The sequence below is a fragment of the Manis pentadactyla genome, chromosome 7, assembly GCF_030020395.1.
Source record: "Manis pentadactyla isolate mManPen7 chromosome 7, mManPen7.hap1, whole genome shotgun sequence".
Classification (NCBI taxonomy): Eukaryota; Metazoa; Chordata; class Mammalia; order Pholidota; family Manidae; genus Manis; species Manis pentadactyla.
The window spans coordinates 88,515,673-88,535,477 of NC_080025.1; the positions used below are offsets into that span (position 1 = coordinate 88,515,673).

Sequence of the window (19,805 nt, forward strand, 5' to 3'; positions counted from 1 at the left end):
TTACATGGTATCCAGAATGATATCATTTTTAGGGATAGATGATAACTGTCTCTTTATGGAGACAGAGTTGTGAAATGGGCTTTGAAGTGAGGTAACCCTGAGTTTAACTCTCCAACCTGCCACTGTCTAAGGGAGCCCTCTTGGGAAGGTTTCCAAACCTACCATTTCTTTACTGATAAAATGGGGATAATAATGGCCAATGAATAATATATCAGGAGATTAAATGGATACTAAATATTAAAATATCTCTAGAAGTATAGTATCTACTACATAGGAGATAAAAACACTATTATGCTTCTATCCCTTTAAAATATACTAAATCATCTACTGTGAGTCAATGAAGTGAGTAATATTACCTCAATTATAGATGAGGAAACAGAGACAGACAAGTATTTTTTAAGATAATATAGTTTTAAAAAAGTGGTATCACCAGTTCATGTTGTGTATGTCCAGAGCCCACACTGTTTACCACCAGGCTACACTGTCACCCAGATGCACAGGGATTCTTGGTCTTTATTCCTACCCATCTTGGCTTACACTGGCAGTTAGATCTTATGTGAGTTATTTTCTCTCTTTTGCAGGGCTAGTGAAAGCTTGTTGGGATATTAGTGGAAAATGATAAGCCTCTATTTCTCCTGAGATATGAACTTGAGACAGGAAGGATTTAAGAAAATATATCACATTACTACAGAAAAATCATAAAATCTCTTTCTGGAGATTTTCAACAATATTATTTGGAATGGTTAAGTTATTTCTGGATGAAATTTACAGAGTCCCCTTTGAGTTCTATATTCATGTAGTTTGATTTTCTAAATCCATTGATAACTTTCTCTTCATGTAGAAATAAAATAGTATCCTAAGTAGAAAAGAATTCATATTTCTAAATTAAGCTTCTATTTATATTTATATTTTTGAAAAATTCTTTTACATTTACTATATGTAAATTTAAACAAGACTATACTTTTTTATAGTTAATGAGGGGAGACTACACTCCAAAAAAGTTTAAAACACCTAATTTTCAAAGCCTTTTTCATGGCTTTACACATTCTGCACATTTGAGTTAAGGTAATTAAAAGATCATATTAGAACATTCATGACATAGACACATTGAAAGATACAGAATCTGTAACAGGGAAGGAAAGAAAAGGGCGGTAACAGGATAGCAATGGAAAAGCAGCTCCCTGGGCTTGAGACGCTGCTGAATATGTAACAACTTCACCCCAGTGTCCCCACCAGAACATGCCAGTTCTAAAGACAGCTCCCAGGAGCTGCTTCCAGACCCGTGGATGTGGGTGACATGAACATGAGGGAGTGTATGAAAGTTTTTTCCTGGTTGGACAGACATTTTTCTTCTTTTGCCAAAGACATGTTGTGTGTATAAAAGATGAACTCCTTATTTCCAATCCTGTTACAGGCATCAGGAAGCAGTTGGAACACCCTGGGAGCCAACTCTTTTGGAAAACCAAGCCAACTCTTGGAAGGAAGTCTCAAGATACTTAGTTAATGCTGGTGTAGGAAATCATTCTTCTGGGGTTTGCCTATCAGTTATTTAAATATCCTGAAACTGAGGTAGAGAGATAAAACATAATAAAAATAGACTGAGATGGCCTTAAGCGCTCATTTGGATCAAGTCTTATGCTATTGTCTTAGAGCCAACTGTAAGAAAATCATGCAGGATGGTGGCCAGTCAACTTCCTTGTTGGGAATCTACTTAGTGTGCCAAGAACGAGTAGTCAGACTGAAGAGTTTCTGCCTTCCTATGTACCAAAAGTTTGTGTAACAAAGGTCGCATCATGCTTTTTAAGATCAGCAATTATCCCTAAATCTTCTAAGAAGAGTCTACACTCCTGCTTCTCTCCAGTGTGTCTCCAGTAACAAAGAAGGGTCAGAAGGACTGAAGAGAAACACACGCAGAGGAATTAAAATAAGAACTAAAGAGAAGCAGGTTAATCACACATACAGGTTAAGGATATTCTGCTGAAGATGCAATGTGTCTCTGGGTGTCTGACTATGAACTCAATCTTAGAAACTCAATATTCTGCTGCATGAGTTTCTCAGTCACCAGTCGCCAATCACCAAATTCCCTCATTCCTCGCTATTTGGCTGTAGTGCCTTCTGTTGCAATTTTCTTACATAGGATGAAAAATTCTACGTAGTGCCAAAGAAAGAAAGCATATGTGAAAAGATAGCACATTCGTTAGGAAACGAAACTAGGTGTCAGATGAAAAGAATTAACAATTAAAATGAATATCTATGAATCATCTTTAGAAAGCTCGCCACTTGGTTGACTTCCCATAGGTTTCTAATTTGGAGGGCAAGTGTCCGCTGTCCCCTTCTTCACATAGTGCTCATTTCATTTTATAGTGTAAAATTGGATTACAAAAATAGTGGACCCCTAACTTCAAAAGATCTTCCTGTAGGTGAAATTATATATTGATGTTTCCCCATTTTGAATGTGAATGTGAAGACTTCCCAGGGAAGTCTTGTTAAAAGACACATTATATAGTTCAGTGGTTCTTGGGTGGTGTCTGAGATTTTGCATTGCTACCAAGTTTCTAGACCTTTGACCCACACTTTGAGTAGGTTATGAAGGGTTAATTTAAGATACACTGCACTATTCCCACACATGAAGTTTGAACTTAAAGGACCAGCAATCCTGTCACAAGGTAAATAAGCTCTTGTGTTTTGAAACTCTAAGGAGACATATATGCCTTCATTTTGTTTGATTGTTTGTGTTTTAGTGGGAATGATTGCTTAGTTCAGTAATTCTCAACCCTGGCAATACCAAGGGAACTTTCACAAATTCCCCTTTGTAATCTACAGAGATTTTGATTTAGTTGGTCCAGTACAAGACTGGGAATCAGTAATTTTAAAGCTGGCCAGATGACTCTATCATGCATGGAGAAGTGAGATCAGTTTAATGAATGCCTTTCCACTTTAGTTTATTCTCCAGTTAGCTTCCTCACATCACCCCAATGGTACCAAACAAATGGACCCAAAACAAAGTCAGTGGGCATTAGCCTATAAGATTCTGAAATCAAATGTTCGAGAAATGCTGCACATTTCTTTTCTCTTTCTTAGAGATTCACTTTGCATATATTATAGATATGTAGATTATCAGCCATTCTGTTGGATAGGAGTGGAATGCTAGAACTATGGGGCACTGTCAGCAAGCTGATGGAAAATGGACTTTGTGTGGTCATTTGTACAGGCTTGACATATCTTTATGGTGTGTTTAAAGCCTGCACTATCAAAAACCAACTGGTATCTAGAAATGACACTGAGATTAATGTGGGTGACAATCTCCTGGGTCTGAGGACATGGATGTCAAGTTGGCATCAGTGTACAACACATTAATGATACAGCCCTTAAATAGCACTATCACAGCTCTTGTCCCTCCTGCCTGCCTGTCAGAAAGGAAGAGAAAATTTAAAAGGCTGCAAACAGTAGGGACAGACCTTACCTTTCCTTGGGTCTGTGCGAGGAAGGAAAATGGTGTCTGCCCTCTGCATAGGACTCTGAATACAATCAGGCCTGATTGCTGACAGATTTCTCCTTCACTCCACCCTTGGACCTGGGCCAGAAGCTAGCCTTCAAAGTACATCTAAGTGAAAGTTCATTTCAGCTTTATCAACAAGCGAGTGCAGCCAAGTAATTCTGAATTACCCTTATATAAACAAGGCTTATCTGTTATTTCCCTTTGAAAATAACTATTGTGTTTTTTGAATAAGCCAATAAAATATTGTTTTTCTTTGTGATTCCTGACATGTTTTTTATACAAATTCCACCATTGAAGCCTACTTTTGAAGATTTGAAAAGCACTTAGTGTTTTGCGCATGAATGAGAGCACAAACACATGAAGGGATATTCTGTATCACTGAATATTTGTCATGATATTAAATATTAGCATACATCATTCTCCCCCTTCAAACTTCAGTTTGCCTATCACTAAAACAGGGTAAACTACACCTACCTTAGAGGATAAACTGAGAAAATATTCACTGTTTTTAATAACTTTTAAAGCCTTCTTCTGTTAATAGCTAGCTACATGGTGCACAACAAATTCCAATTAAGTCTGTTCTATCCTGCATTCAGTCTCTGCATGACCCAGTGGTGGAAATGGTGAACAGTGAAAAAGAAATGTGTTATGTGCAATGGGTTAACCCAGGAAACTTCTTGAGTCTACATCAAACTCAAAGGCAGAGGTACCCTTTCAGCTTCATAGACTCTCAAAGTCTTTGAGATTCGTTTGACTTTTAATCAGCACAAAAAGGCATGAAGAGTTGCATTTGCATTTTCTTTTCTGCCTTTACAAACTGTAAAGTGCTTTCCAAGCTGGTTCTTGGGGAGCTCGAACACTCCCTCAGAGGTACTGGGGTGGGGACGGCAGTAGAGGAACGAGCATAGGCACAAACAGGTGCTCCTCTTCCCAGCTGACTCCTACTCACTTCTCTGGAATAAGACTTTAGGAAGGTATGAGTTTGACAGTTAAAATAAGTGTGATAACCATCGTTTTAAAGAGTTACAGATGGAGGACTGCCTAAAACTTGAACCTTCTCAATCCTCAATCAACAAAATAATAAATGAATAAATGATCTCCCACTTTCCTACCAACCCTATTTCTTTGAAGTAGTATTTTAAGTGGCGATTTGCATGCTAAATTTCATTTCCACACTGACTTCCTATGTGCTTTCAGATCTTTTGTTTCCACTAAAAAGTGTTTGGTTTTATCTCCTATCTTACTGAAATGCCTATTCAATAAAAACACCTTTGCCAATTTAGTTAAAGCAAATTTCATTTTAGTGGATCATGGTACTCAAGCTATCATTCTGGATGTTCAATAGTTAAAAGAGCACAAAAATCAAATCAAGAACAGAAATGGCCACATGGATATGTTTTCAAGGCTGTGCAACGGGTCTCTAATATGTGCTCTGAAGGTACCTTTAAGCTGCTGTGAAGTTTTAAAAGATATTTGCTGATTTCTGCATAGCTGCTTTTGTATATTTGTTGGCAGGATAATTCCAAATATAAAGAGAGAGGCACCAGATAAACAAATCAAATTACAGTAACACTTCATTAAATGCAAGGATATGAAAGTTCATTCAACAAATATGAATACAACAGACCAATCTATTAAACATGCCTTATTAAAAGATATATGACTCTCAAACACAACTACTTTAATATTAAATTCAAAAATTGCTAATGCCATAAAAATTTTTCAAAAGAATCCAATTATTCACAGTATTTGATATAGACTAGTATACATATTTGGACTGGTTTTATGTTTGGATTGATAAGCACTGGTTAAAAGACTATGTTTTTAGTCAAGTTGATCAGAGTAGAGTTGAGAGAGAATGTAGGATATATTTTTCAAAGCAATAAAGAGAATATTTTTCTATTCTTTCTTTTCCCTCTTTCCTTTCATTTAAATCAGTGCACTCTACAGAGCACTACAGGGGAGAAAGACTGATATATAATTATTTCATGAAGTAAACTACACATCTAAGGTTATTATACATACATTTTTTTCAATGTTCCTAAGGTTATCAAATAAATGACAGAAACCAAACTTTGCTAAAGTTTGTTTTAAAATATAAACTGGCGGTATATGTTTTGAGATTTATATGTGCAGGTTTGCCAAGGGATATGTAAGAGGATATCCACTGCAAGATCTTTTTTAGTGGTGGGGATTTGGAGGCAAGATGGGACTCCATCCTGGGAGAACAGAGAGGTAAAATGTGAAAGATATGCACCATGAAGAATAATGAAACAGTTAGAGCCTGTGGGTTAGATTATGCATCGTAATCTAAAGTGCACTTTATGCAAAGTGGCCTTAAAGATATAATGATCAATGTAAAGAAGAGAATGTAACATATAGCATAGTACCTTGTATGTAAACTGTATATATATATGTAGCCTAAAGAACAGTACGTAATTTTACAACAGTACATACAAACCAAAAATAAATAAGTAAATAAGGTGCATTGACTGAGAACTAAGATTATTTCAATCCTGTGTAACCACAGGCCACTAAAAAAAAAGTGTATGATGTTAGTTTAGTTTTCCATTATATGATGTTTAAGAAATACAAAGAAAAGAAATGGACAACTTAGCACTTTATCCCTTTTCTTACACATGATTTTTTGAAAAGAATGAATAGTGAACATTTATAGGACTCACAATGAAAAGGTTAGGATCAGTAGTGACCTTGAAGTTAATTTAATCATCACACTGATATTAAAATTATCTTCCTAACATTCCCCCCATGTGCCTGTCAAGCCAACACAGGAACTGGCGCTGGAGAGGGCCCCCGTCTTCTGAAGGAGCACACTTTCTGGAGGGTTTAAAGGTATCATCTGAAAGTAAAACCAATAGGGACAGGAAAACCCCTGCGTGCAAAATTTAATTCTTCATAGGTTATGAAGAATGTTTTTTCAAAGTTAAGGAATGACCACTGATAGTATCAAAAGGCAGAGAGAAAGTTGTTTAAAATGCAGATGCCGGGACCCCACCTCCGACCTTCTGAATTAGTCTCTGCACCTCAGACTTTCAACTAAATGATACTTATACCAAGGAAAGTTTAAAAACTACTTGCTAAGGAAACACCATTACAGTATAATTCACTCTACTTGTGTCCCTATTCACAAAAACATTTGACATTCTGGTGATGTTATTTTATATTTTTCCTGTATATGAAGAAGTTCACACTTTATCTTTCTTTTCATTCATCGCCCTAAGACATTCAGTTTAATGAAATTTAAAGTAGAAATCAATTAGCATACCTTAAATGTATCTTTGTTGTTGTTGAAGAAGAAGAATCCACAACCATTAGGAATAAAACTAAAACTTAATTACAATTACATCCTCCTATCACAGTAACAAAGAATTATTCCTTTAGTAAATATCCTGTGTTAACCAATTCAAAAAATCCTTTTCTTTGCAATACTGTTGAAAAAAAAAACAAATATTCAGTGGCAGAGTTGAAAGAAGGCATTAGGGATAAAATGTTAAGGTCCAGCTCTGAAGTTATATTTATTAAACATGTATATATATTTTACTAAAAGAGGACACTACATGAGGATTTTGAACAAGAGCTACACTGTTTTGAAATGGAAGTTCCAAAGCCAAAATTCATTGCCCTGAGCTAATGAGAAGACCACTTACCCCTTCATCATTTTCTTATCTTTAAAATCTGAAAATTTATTTTTATGCTTAGGAAAAAAAAAGCATAGGACAAAATATACTTTTTCATACCACGTCCAGTTGAAATGGATAGTATATTATCAGGCATATAGTGATCAACTAAGTGTGGTTTTATAAGGCTGTTATCTTCTTCATTCATTCAGCTTTGCAAATTTTGGAATTCTGGCAATGGTATGGGACTTGGGACTTACAACATTTTTCCTTATTTTCTCTCTCCAAAAGTTTAAGGAGAATTATTCACACTGCTGACACACATACACTGACTACACATTCACATGTGCAAGTGCATGCCTGTGCAAGCATGTGCTTGGTTGCATGCACACACACAAGCACAAACTCTAGGCCTATCCCTCTGAGAATAGAAATCTGGCCCTTTAGTACATTAGAGAGAATACTAAGGGCCAAACATTTTAGGACTGGAAAATAGCTAATGCTCTTGCTAGTGAGTTAAAGCTGGAGTATCCCCTTTGTCAAAGCCAAATTTCTGACATGGATCAAAAACTATAAAAAGCTATGTTGCATCCTGCCATTAAGGAGAATTAATATTTTCAGTGGTATGTTAACCAACGTTTTTCCAGTGTCTCTCGCTAAAAGCAGATTGTTGACTTTTCATCGTGGTGTGCCAAACATTTTCACTGAAACTCTAACAAGACTTTCATCTTAGAACCATTATTTCTTAATGGACTTGGATAGGGGCAACGTAAAGGCATGGCTTGGCTTTGTAGCGTTGCGGCATGAGGCAGTGGCCTGTCATTAGTACACTGGTCCTTCTTGAATCATTACACATGTAGACATTTAAGGCATTTCCAGTGTGACTTGAGTTTTCCTTGAAGCACACTTCATGTTTTATCCGTTATGCTAAAGTAGAGGTTCATTTTCCACTTTCATATAGCTTTATGTTGAATCTTTCTATTCAGCTATCCATTAAAAAACTGTGATAAATTAGACCATTCACACACACATACAGCTTTTCTTCCTTCTCAGTTTTTATAGAGAATATCTGTCTATGGAATTTTCTTCTGTCTTAGTAAATCAATGAATATTGTAAAAACTCTTAAGCCCCAATAATTTAGCAATAAACTGTATGACATCATTTGGTCAGACTCCCCAAATACACATATTTTTGTATATCATTGTCTTCATGTGAACTGGAACCAATTGTATATAGCAAAGGCAATATGGGGGCTAGAAGATGAAAGGTGCCATGATAATAGAATGCCTTTTTCTGGATCCTTCCATTTGGCTGAGGTTTGAAATGCATAATGGGAAAATGATTATGATGCTGACAGACTCTAATTTGCCCAACGGTCCTTTTTTCTCAGATACATATTTATAGTCAATGACAATTCCACAGAGACATGAAAATAATGTTGCCCTCTGACTTGGGTTCTCTCTTGAATGTCTTGGTCTATATTGCTCTTGAACATTTTATGATATGGTTGATAAAACTGTAAGGTCTGATGATAGACCACACCACTGACTCTGAAATCATAAGCTGAGAGTCACCTAAAGCTAGGAATGAGTCAAAAAAATTCTTAAATTCAAGAATGCATGGAAGAGAGCTGTTTATCCAAGAAATAATAAATACTTAATTTTAACATCTAGATTTTATAGTTTAATATGCCTCCCAAGAAGATTTATGACTTGGAAACCTGCATGAACTGAATATATATTGCAAATCCTTTATTTGGAATATTAAGTATAGCCACTCAATTTTTATTCCTAGGTAACAAAAATCATCCCACTTCCTCTAAATATATTATTTTAGTTCAGATGCTTTTAACCGCAAGTAACAGATTTCCAAAACAGAAGTGGGTTAAACAAAAAAAGTTATAAATATAACTCATGTAAGAAATCCAGAGGTTTCTTGTCCCAGGTGTGTAATTGAATAGCTCTAGTTTGGAGGGTCCTGATCAGCACCTCTGCCATTAGCGTTCCCTCGTGAGTATAAAGCTGCTATACCCTGAGCACTGCATTCCACACAACAATATCCCAGGCAAGGGAGAAGGTAGTTGAAGCTGTCTACTCACATATCACTTTGTTTTTTTAAAAGGAAAAACATTTCTCAAAAACCCCTCAATAGACATTCCCCTATTTTTTTGTTTTTTATTAACTAGAAATAGAACATATATAAAATAAATTTAAAAATTTAAAACATTGGAGGAATGCCGAATGACTAAAGTTTCTGTTATACCTAAACAGGTATGCTATTAAAAATACTTCATGAGTGGTGCAGCTCAGAGGACTAACAGGAGCATAGGCAGTGACCAGACGGAATCGATGCCAGGTGTAATGGGCAAGAGCCTGTACACTTGAGAACTGACTGACTTGATGTGTCTTCATTTAACCTTTCTAAGTGTTTAGATAAAAGGGTGTTAGACAGGTGATGGAAAGCCTGACTTCATACCTCCACCAGACTGCTCTTCAGGCCAAAGAGTGTGTTTTACTCATGATTGAATCCTTAATATTCAGCATGGTGCTTGAGACTCAGGAGTCACTCAGCATTTGGTGAATTAATCAACAGATCAATGCAGTTAATCACAGAATATATGGATTTGCTTAATGTGAAATTAACAAGTTTTTTCTTGGTTGTAACTCTTCCACCTATTACATTCTTTAACTGCATTTTCAATAGTTTCCCATCTTTAAAGTTTTGTTTGTCCTTTTATGGAGTATAACTACAGTTGATTAGAATATTTTATTATTGATATGATGAAATATCTCTTTTGCCATTGGTATTACACAGTTTGGGTGGTCTGTAACTTTTGAAGGGGAGCAGAATTAGCCACCCTAAAATATGTCTCTTTGGCATCAGCATTATTTTAGTCTGTTTATTTTTTAAGAAACAGCAGACAAAGGAAAAGCTCTGAAAACTTAGTAAAAGTTACCCTTTTGTTAGAGATACTTATATTTATAAGGGAAATCTAATTGTAAAAGTACCAGGAAGAGAAGGATGAATATAACTCTAGATTATCTAGATAAATCTCCAGAAACTCTTATCAATGAAGAAGGCAAAGACGTAACTCTGTATAACAACCATATCCTTGTTTACTGTGCTTTTCCTGATAGCTTCCCTTAACTGGCTGCACCCCTTTCCCCCCAACCATCACTGTCATCTTTTGTTTTTAGTTAGAGATGGTATTTAAGGTGGTAACATGAGCCATCTCCAGGAGTTACTAGGTTTTTCTGGTCGTCTCCCATGTATGCAGTAGGTATACATGTTATTAAACTAATGGTTGTCTCTTGTTAATCTGCCTTTTATTGCAGTGGGTATCTTGGCCAAGAACCTAGAAGGGTAGAGGGGAAATTATTTTTCTTCCCCTACATTTTATTTTTGAATCAAATAAGTGTAATATAAATGGTTGGTCCCAAATAAGTATATTCTTCCTTTGGCCTATATTGCCTCTGCTGTGATGGCAATATGAGGTTAGAAATAACTCTCCCTTTTCTATTTTAGCAACAAGTGTTGGTTTATCCTTCTTTTTTGGGCAGAGACACATATTAGCTGAATCTCCTGAACTGATAAAGTCCAAAGAAAATTTATCTTTAAGAAATGCCTTACTTTAGTATAAAACAAATATGGTATGACTTAAAATATGTATAAATAGGACTATGATAATTAAATTGCTTACATATTATAAATGAGAGACTATGATTATGAAATGGACTTCTTGTCAAATAGGTCCAAAAAAAGGCAGGTACTTTTAAAATTTATACTTCAAAAAAAAGCAACTGCACCAAAGGAAAAACTTTGGGAAAAACAAAACTTATAAAATGTGATTTTAAAAAGTAAGGAACCAGAGAACACTATTAATACAATATTTGATGTGCTAAAATACTTTTAATTGTTCAGGAATTCAAACCTGCTTTCGCTTACTTGAAATTGTTGCATAACTCAAAAGTCCCATTATAATTCAACCCAAATGGTAGGGCACTTCAATGAGCTGGTGGAATTGATTCAGGACATTAAAGGGATGCCGGCAAAGTTACAAATCGCTATTCTAATCGGGAGCGAAGAGGTTAAGTCAGGATTCCACTGAAAAACAGACTGGCAGAAATGTTTCCAGGGACGTGTGTATTTTTTGTTTCTCCTCTCCCTCTCTCTTTTTTTACTCAGTAGGGGTTTGGAGAAGAGGTTTGGAAGGGAAGGAGAGGGCTGGTTCCAGGCCCCCTGCATTCCCCAGAGCACCGTTACTGGAGGGGGGAGCTTCCTGCCCAGGCAGCCAGCTGTAACATTCTGCGAACAGCAGGAACCAGGGCTGTTCCAGGCAGTAAGCCTGGGGTGAGGATTCTGTCTGCATTCAAAGAAAAAACTGGAGAAGTTTCCCCTCTTCTTGCACTCACTCTGCCCCTCTGTCTTGTCTTGTCTTTTAGCTGTTATGGGTAAGCAATGGAGTTGGTGTTCACAGGAGTTGCTTGTGTAAATAAAATAGCATCTCAACCATGTCAGAACAATACTGTTGAGGAGGCTGGCTTGACCAGTACCAAAATACCCAGCCTGCCTCCTGGAATGTGCTGGCAGCAAGCTGGGAATGTCATCATCCCAGCTAATGTTGTCACACTGTGGAACACTTTCTGGGATCAGTGGACGTATGTCTGATGTTCCCTAAAGCTACTGCTTTCTAGGCTTGAGTCAATTAGAGCTGGGTTTTTGGAAAGTGGTGTCATTTAAAACCTATTTTATGAAAGTTATTTTTGTGCCTATAATTTGGGGATCACACATCTGTTATTTCCTCCAGTCTTTGGCGTGCACAATATGCTGCCTATGGAAAGTAGTAAAGAGTGACAATGGAAAAAAATAACAAGAGCTTTTTTACTTTCAACATCTGGAGAAAACACATTTAAAGAAATGTTAACAAATAAGTACAGGGATGGATACATTTGAATATCTATCTATCTATCTATTATCTATCTATATGATTCCGTATCAAGGCAAAAACAACATAGATTGAACTTTTAAAATCCATTTTACACAAAGAATGCAATAAAATTTAACAATGGACATGGTCTTTTCTAAGAAGATTCAATTCATATCCTTTCCTAGAGTCAACCAAATGACTAATGTCAAATCCCCAAAGCACGTAGGTACAAAAACACTTTCTCAGAAAAGAAGAAAGGCATAAGATTCCAATTTTCAAATTTTCCTATTTTCCACTTTTCAGTAAAGCTTTACTATTATAATCAACTTCCTGGCAGCAGACTAGAGAAGCAAGCAAATTCTACTTTAGATTATGAAACCTAAAAAGCAGAAAGAAAACTTCAAGAAGCATTCCAATGCAGAGGTAAATATTAGGATGAACAATACAGCTGTAGTTTTATTTTTTTAAAAAGTACAAATGTGGAAGTACTCTATTCTTGTACACCAAAATTACTTAAAGACAAAATATGCTTCAAGGGAAAATAAATCATAATGAATATCTACTACTGTATTACCAAAAGAACAATAGATACATTTCAGCACAGTTTTTCTACTTCAATTTCTTTCACATTTTTATTTCTTAAAGTAAGCATTAGTAAATATTACCATCTGGTCTAAGGTTTTATTTTTGACCCTGAATCACAGTTTTATAATATCAGTACAGGCTAATTTATAAAGGCATTGCATCAAAATTTGAAAACAAAGAATCAAATATAACAGTTTATTTTTCCCTAGAAGTATCTAGTATTCAGATGAGAAAAAAAATTTCATATCAGTATTTGGAAAAAATATAATATCTTGACAAACTACTTTAACAAAACTTATTGAAAACTGCAATATCAGGTTTTTAGGAACTTTAAAAGCTTTAGAAAGTAAGTGGATTGCTCCCAGGTTCATGACACTAGGGCTATGGTGTCAGAGTACCCTTGATGGGGGCTGGGGGAGGAATTTTCTGAGGTTGCATCAATTCCCTTCTTATGTCGTCACCTCAATATCAAAGTTCAGGATCAAGTTTGGAGTTTTAATGTTTCAAAACTTAATTTATTTTTAATATTGCAAAGTAAATGACCAATATCATCAAAGATGATATATGAGCATGCCATATATTACTGGAAAAACAAATTATTAATTTACAATTTTATGATGACAAATAATTGTTATAAAAAGAGGGCTGCTTTGATCCATACAACCAGTGTTCCTTACCTGTAAGGCCTAGGAATGTAAGCTGTTCATGAATTTGCAATGAGAACTTACCCTCCAGAAGAAAAATGGTCTAACTCCTGTGACCAGCATATTTTTCCCATGAAGGCAGATTTTTCTTCTTTAAATAAATTAATATATTGAGTAATGGTACAGTCCAGATAGGAGGTCCTGGGTTCCATTTTGCCTCTTGAAGGAAAATGTAAATATGTTAGTTGATGTACAATACTAAAGTACAAGACTCAGCAAATGATTTTATTTCCTTCATGTCTACATTTTCCAAACACTTTGTTTTATATAACTTCTGAGTACTGACAGCAGAGTTTACTTCCTTTTATTGACTGTTTTCAATGACTATTCAAGAAAAATGGTTACTATGAAAATCTCTAAATTAGTAGAAGCATCTGTTTTTCCAGGTTACAGCAAGACCTTCATGAACTCTTAGCTATATATGTGCCAGTAAAAGACTATGAAAGGTGTTACAGGGATATATACACCCAACCACTTTACATTGTCCTAGTGGTTAATCCACAAACCCCTGAGTAAGAATAGTTACCCCTACTTTTCAGATGAGGAAACAGGTGAAGCAACATTTTCTAGTCATTCCTCTGGGAAAGAAGAGAAAGTATTTGAACTAGGTCTCTCTGACTTCTACATGGCACTTCTCTGTGTTGACCAATACATGGCTAAAAAAAGACAAAGCCCTGTAAACAAACTAGAGTTAGGTTATTAGAGGACAACAACAGGGGGGGGTTATTTATATACAAATGAGACCCTAAATTTTATTTGCTGAATGAATGAATGGTATGAACTCAAAAAAGAGTTTGTTACTTTGCAAAGCTAAAGACTGAATATAAAGTAAAATAAATTGACCTGCATTTCATTAAACTGTTTCCTACAAATCTACACTAGTTCTTTAAAAATATATTTACAGTGTTAAAATTATACTCACAGTTTTGGAGTTTCTTTTGATTTAGCTCTTTTTCTTAGAATTGTCAAGTAGAAGGAGTAAGAGTTTTATATCTCTACAATGTAAAAACGTAATTAGTACTCAACTTCCCTAATAAATGCAAATAAAAACTATAATGAGATACCACCTCACATGTATTATTAGGATGGCCACTATTATAAAGAAAAAATAATAATAAGGGTTTGTGAGGATGCAGAGAAATTAAAAACCATGTATACTGTTGGTAGGAATGTAGGATGGTAGCACTGCTATGGAAAACAGTATGATGGTTCCTCAAAAAATTAAAAATAAAACTACCATAGATACAACAACTCCACTTGTGAGTTTATACTCAGAAAAATTGAAAGAAACATCTTGAAGAGATATTTATTCATCCATATTCATAGCAGTATTATTTATAATAGATAAAAACATCATAGCAGTCCAAATATCCATCAACAGAAGAATGGATAAGCAAAATGTGGCATGTATGCACAATGGAACATTACATAATCTTAAAGAGGAAGGAAATCCTGACACATGCCACAACATGGATGAACCTTAAGGACATTATGCTAAGTAAAATACGCCAGTCACTGAAAGACAAATGCTGCATGATTCCACTTATATGAAACACTAGTAGTCAAAATCATAGAGACAGGAAGTAGAATGGTAGCTTCCAGGGGCTAGGTTGAGGGGTAAACGTGGAGATATTGTTTAATGGGCATAGAGTTTCAGCTTTACAAGATGAAAAGTTTTGAAGATGGTTGGTGGTGATGAACTCACAGCAATATGACTGTATGTAGTACTGCTGAGCTGTACACTTAAAAATGTTTAAGATAGTGCATTTTATGTTATACATATTTTACCGAAGTAAAAATATTAGAAAAAATATAATCAGAGAAAGAGACCTTGGTCTACGCATATAACCTGCTTGGACACTACTTGGCATTATGCCTCCCCTGTTCTTTGGTTTATCATTTTAATATAACTTTTAATTATTTAGTTGTACTTTTTTATTATGAAGGAGGAGGTGAAGATCTGTGGATCTTGGTTAATTATTTAAGTGAATCTGACATGTTTCAAGTTAAAATAACCTCTTTGTTTCCAGAGAGTCCTAAAAAGCCAATGTTCAGATATTCACGGGAAAATATGGCCTAGGAGTCTTAAGAAAACCAAGAGTTCTAAGACAATTCAGGTCTTTAGAAAACCAGAATCACCATAGTCATTAAAAGCTTTCAAGAGGTGGAGATACCCAATTTGCATTTTCTAATTGCCAGTTCTGGAAAGAGCTTTGCAGAAAAACAAATTATATATTGTTAGGGAACAGAATGATAGATGAGAGATATTTGGAATATGGTGATTTCCATTCTTGATGACCCAGATCCATCTTTTTGTTCCAGAGTGGTTTTTATCCTGGCCAGGTAGCACCATCAAAAAATAGTAGTATAGAGGTGGGTGGGAGCAAATGACAACTTACTCCCCTTATTCACACATTATAAAATGTCTTCTAAGTCAGAAGTAGAGATGTTGAAATTGGAAGACTGTTATCTGATGTGGTAGTGATAAATTTTGCCAAAAATGGCACTCATACTTAATCTTTGTTTTGACTTATACTTAACATTAGCGATGTTTAGGCTATTGCAAAACAAGTTAAGTTGTACATACATTTCACAATTAATGTAGCTAATTTCATGTATACATTGTGCTTCATGTATTATAGTATTTTAACAGTTTCTCTCCAATTCAGGGTCATTCAGTTTAATGTCATTACCTGGAGGTACCGGTAGGGCAAGTATACTGGTTGATGGTCGGGTGGTGTGGTGGTAGGTTTATAATTGGGATTATAACATGGCAAACGATCGTTGTGAGTCCCTGTGGCAACGTACTTTTCACATTTGCCTAGTAACAGCCAAGGGGATTATAAAATTTTTGGGAATTAAAAACAGTAATATAGAACAGAGTAACTTTTTTGGTGTGGACATACAGTGACCTCTCAGTGCTCTTCCATGCTGCTTCTTGATACGCTCACACTGTTATCTCATTTGCTCTTCACCACCATTCTATATTAGTCCTATTTTACAGGTAAAGAAACTAAGGTGGTTTGTCCTGTAGCACTAGAAGGAATAAAGCTGGCGCAGGAGCTCTAAGACCTGGAGTCTGTGCCTGCTCACCAAGCAGGCTCTCGATAAACCCATTTGTCCACACAGACTGAGGGATACTTCCTGAGGATGCCCTTGTTTTCCTGAAAGACCTTGCAGCAAGAACTGTGCTAAAAAATAATTGGGGCATAGTGATTGAATGCTCTTGTGTCTCTGTCTACTCATTGTCTTCCTTTTAAGCAAGAACATATTGCACCATCCAATTCTCAGCAGCACTGCCAAATATCACTATCTAATTTTGGCTTCACTCAGGAAATAAATAGCAGGTTCTAATACAGGCTGGGAGGTGCAAATACATGTATATACATACCAGTATGAATGCACACAAGGCCCTTTGCTCTGCTCTGTCACAATTACTACGAAGCCTTCAGTAACTTCATTTTGGCAAACAGAATGATAGGTCTGTGAACCAAATGTTAGCCTTAAGTGTGTTTTTCTGTTAGATCGTTAGACTTCTTTATTCTGTACTTAACAGATGTGTGGAAAATAAATGGGTCTGGAGTCACTAATATTTTATGAATATGAAAAGCACTGTCCTTCCTGTGAATAAAACCAATGATTATCCAGTTAATTGAGTTAAATAAGATATTTTCTTGCATTAAAAAAATATTTTCAGATGCTCTTAATTCCACTGTTTACCTTAGCCCCTGGAAACCTAAACAAAAGAAACCCATCAGGCTATGAATGGGAGAAAACCCTGGTGCATTCTTTTCCAGTCATCTATTAAACTTGACTCATGTCCTCTTTGAGGAGGACTGAGTGACTGAGTAGCAAGTCCGCTGCCCCCAACATTGTAAATAAAACCAGAATGTGTGCTATGTCATAACACACTAATCACTGTTTGGAATAACAGGAAGGGACTTTGGAGATTACCTGGTTTAATTCCCTTACTTTATAGAGAAGGAAACCAGGGCCTGGAGAGGGAAGTCCCCTGCACAAGGTCACACATATAATTAGAGGCAGACCATGTTTATTTAGATTAATACAACTCAACCTTCACAGTTCTACAAACAGCTGGTAGTTCTGTGACAGGAAAATGGTATAACATGGTTATTACATGAACAAACTTAATTTCTTCATTCAGTGTACTCAGTCAACATTTAATGAACACTTATTGAGCCTTCCGGTGTGCTGAATGTTGGGAATCCAGAGCTGAGCATATTAGATGAGGTCCCAGCAGGCAAGAGGCAACAATCAGAATGACAGGGTCCTTAACGAGCAAAAGCCACTGAGGACTCTCTGTAGCGCATGGGCAAGACACCAAGATAATGGCTTCTGCCACATGGAGTAAGAAAATTCAAGGGGTTGTATGTTAATATTTTCAAAATCAGTCACAGCTGCCACTTTCTGTTCATCATACAAACATGAAAGACAACACATGAGTAGCAAAAATAGAACCTATACTAGAACACATTCACATACCTCACTGACTCTCAAATTGCAGTTTTCCTCAGACTCCCTACTTTCTAAAAACACTACTTAAAAAATATATATTCTTTTAAACTCTGGAATAGAGGTCAAGAGATTGGAGGGTTCCTCTCTTAGGTAGATAATCTCAAGGATTTTAAAAAAAGAAAAAAAGAACAAAAAATGAATTTACACTCCCTTAAGAAAGCCAGGCTAGATAAAAGCCAATGTCTCTTGTGGCTAAAAATCCTGTTTCAGGAAATAGTTCATATTTTTGTAGGAAATATGTATTTATATATATATATATATATATATTTTACCACTGAAACATTTTTAAAGAAATAGAAACAAGTATAATATGAATAATTATTTTTCTTTGACAGGGTTGCACAACATGGAAGAATCAGATGTAAATTCCTGAAGGCAGAGGCAGTGCCTAGGATGTCTTTGCACATGGAGTTCATAAGGAAGCACCCAAAAATGGTGAGCACACTCAGAGAATTTTGACAGACTTCAAGTAGGAAGAAGTCAAAATCCTACAGATAAAAATTAATAGGAAATAAGCTTAATTTCAAATAGAAAACCACCTTATAACCAGTTCACTAAACAAAATGGAGAGGTTCTAATTTCTAATTCTAAATAGTACAGTGTGTTGGTTGACCTAAGGAAGACTGGTTTGAAATACTGGTTTTGTCATGACAGTTTCAATATGATTCAAAAACATTGGCAACCAAAAAGACAAAACAGAGAGAGTTTATATTTTATATTCCTAAATTTAAATATAGTTGACACTGCAAAGTTTTCATTTAATATTTTAAGCAACATTTCAGAAATGGTACAGATCACTTCCCCTATCTCCTTTAGTCCAGTAAGATGTATTATTCACCAAATACAGCAAGTCCTTTTCTGGTTTCCCCTCACTGAGCTCTTCTACAGCCACTTGTGATTTCTGCCTCATAAGGACATGGAAAGTTAGCAACAAGATTCAAAACTGAACTTACAGAAGTAACTGAGGACCAAAAAAGGACTTACTTAATTGCTTATTTTATGTAGAAAGAGGCCTTGGGTTCTAAAGAGGAAAACGAGTCTGTCTCTTAACAGAAGATTATTGGGAGGACAGTTTCAGTGACCGTTCTATAGGCAGAAGGGTCAGCACACCGGCAGCCAGGCCCACCCATTCCTTCCGGTATTTCCGCAAGATGATGTAGGGGCAGAGTATCAGTCTCCGCCACCTTCTCCTCTCTGGGCTTTCCACCTTTCTCCAGCAATCAAGGACAGTTCCTTTCCTTGTTTCTATGCCAATCACCCCACCATCCTTCAGAAATCAGTGGAATCTGCCTTGGGTTAGGAAAGTTCCAAAATACTTCCTAGGCAGAATCGTGGAAATCATAGATGCAGAGGACCTCAGTGGATCATCTAGTTCATTGATTTCCCATTAAGGAGTTTTCCAGATGGAAGATTTTCATAGGCTAGATGACTCCTCTCATTTTAGGCAGGGCCTAAAATCAGATTTTGAGCATCCGCGCCTAATGTGGAGAGGTGAATAAGGCCTGCATTCAATAATTTCATAGACAGAAAAGTGCCTTATCCCAAAGGTGTTATCATATTACAACAGTTTTGGATGGAAATAGGTGACACTTCATCAGAACAGTTATGCGAGAGTGCTGGACGGTCCTGCAAGCACCGTGGGCTGACATTTTCTGCAGACAGCAGTGTTTGGTTGCCGTGTCCTGAGCACAATGGAACCCATTGGGAGCTCTGCTTTTAATTTTTTTTTCTTTTTTCCTCTCTCTCTCTCTATTGCTTTCTTTCTTGTTTCTCTAGTTTTCTACATAGAGGAACTGCTGTTTGGGGTTTTTTTCCAGAACTCCCCTGAAAGAGAGGAGTGATGTCTAACAGTACACAGATGCATCGACAGGAGGACATCAGTCAGTAACAGAGACCTTGCTTCTAGCGACGTATT

General features: G+C 36.1%; 1 long non-coding RNA gene across 1 annotated transcript in view; it reads right to left on the reverse strand.

The window, feature by feature from the left end:
- The window catches only part of LOC130684288 (uncharacterized), a 65,857-nt gene extending 62,171 nt beyond the window's left edge, over positions 1-3,686 (reverse strand). Inside the window, exon 1 of the long non-coding RNA XR_008998501.1 lies at positions 3,464-3,686. This is a non-coding gene — a long non-coding RNA (uncharacterized LOC130684288). The remainder of the gene's footprint in view (positions 1-3,463) is intronic.
- Between the last annotated feature and the right edge of the window lie 16,119 nt (positions 3,687-19,805).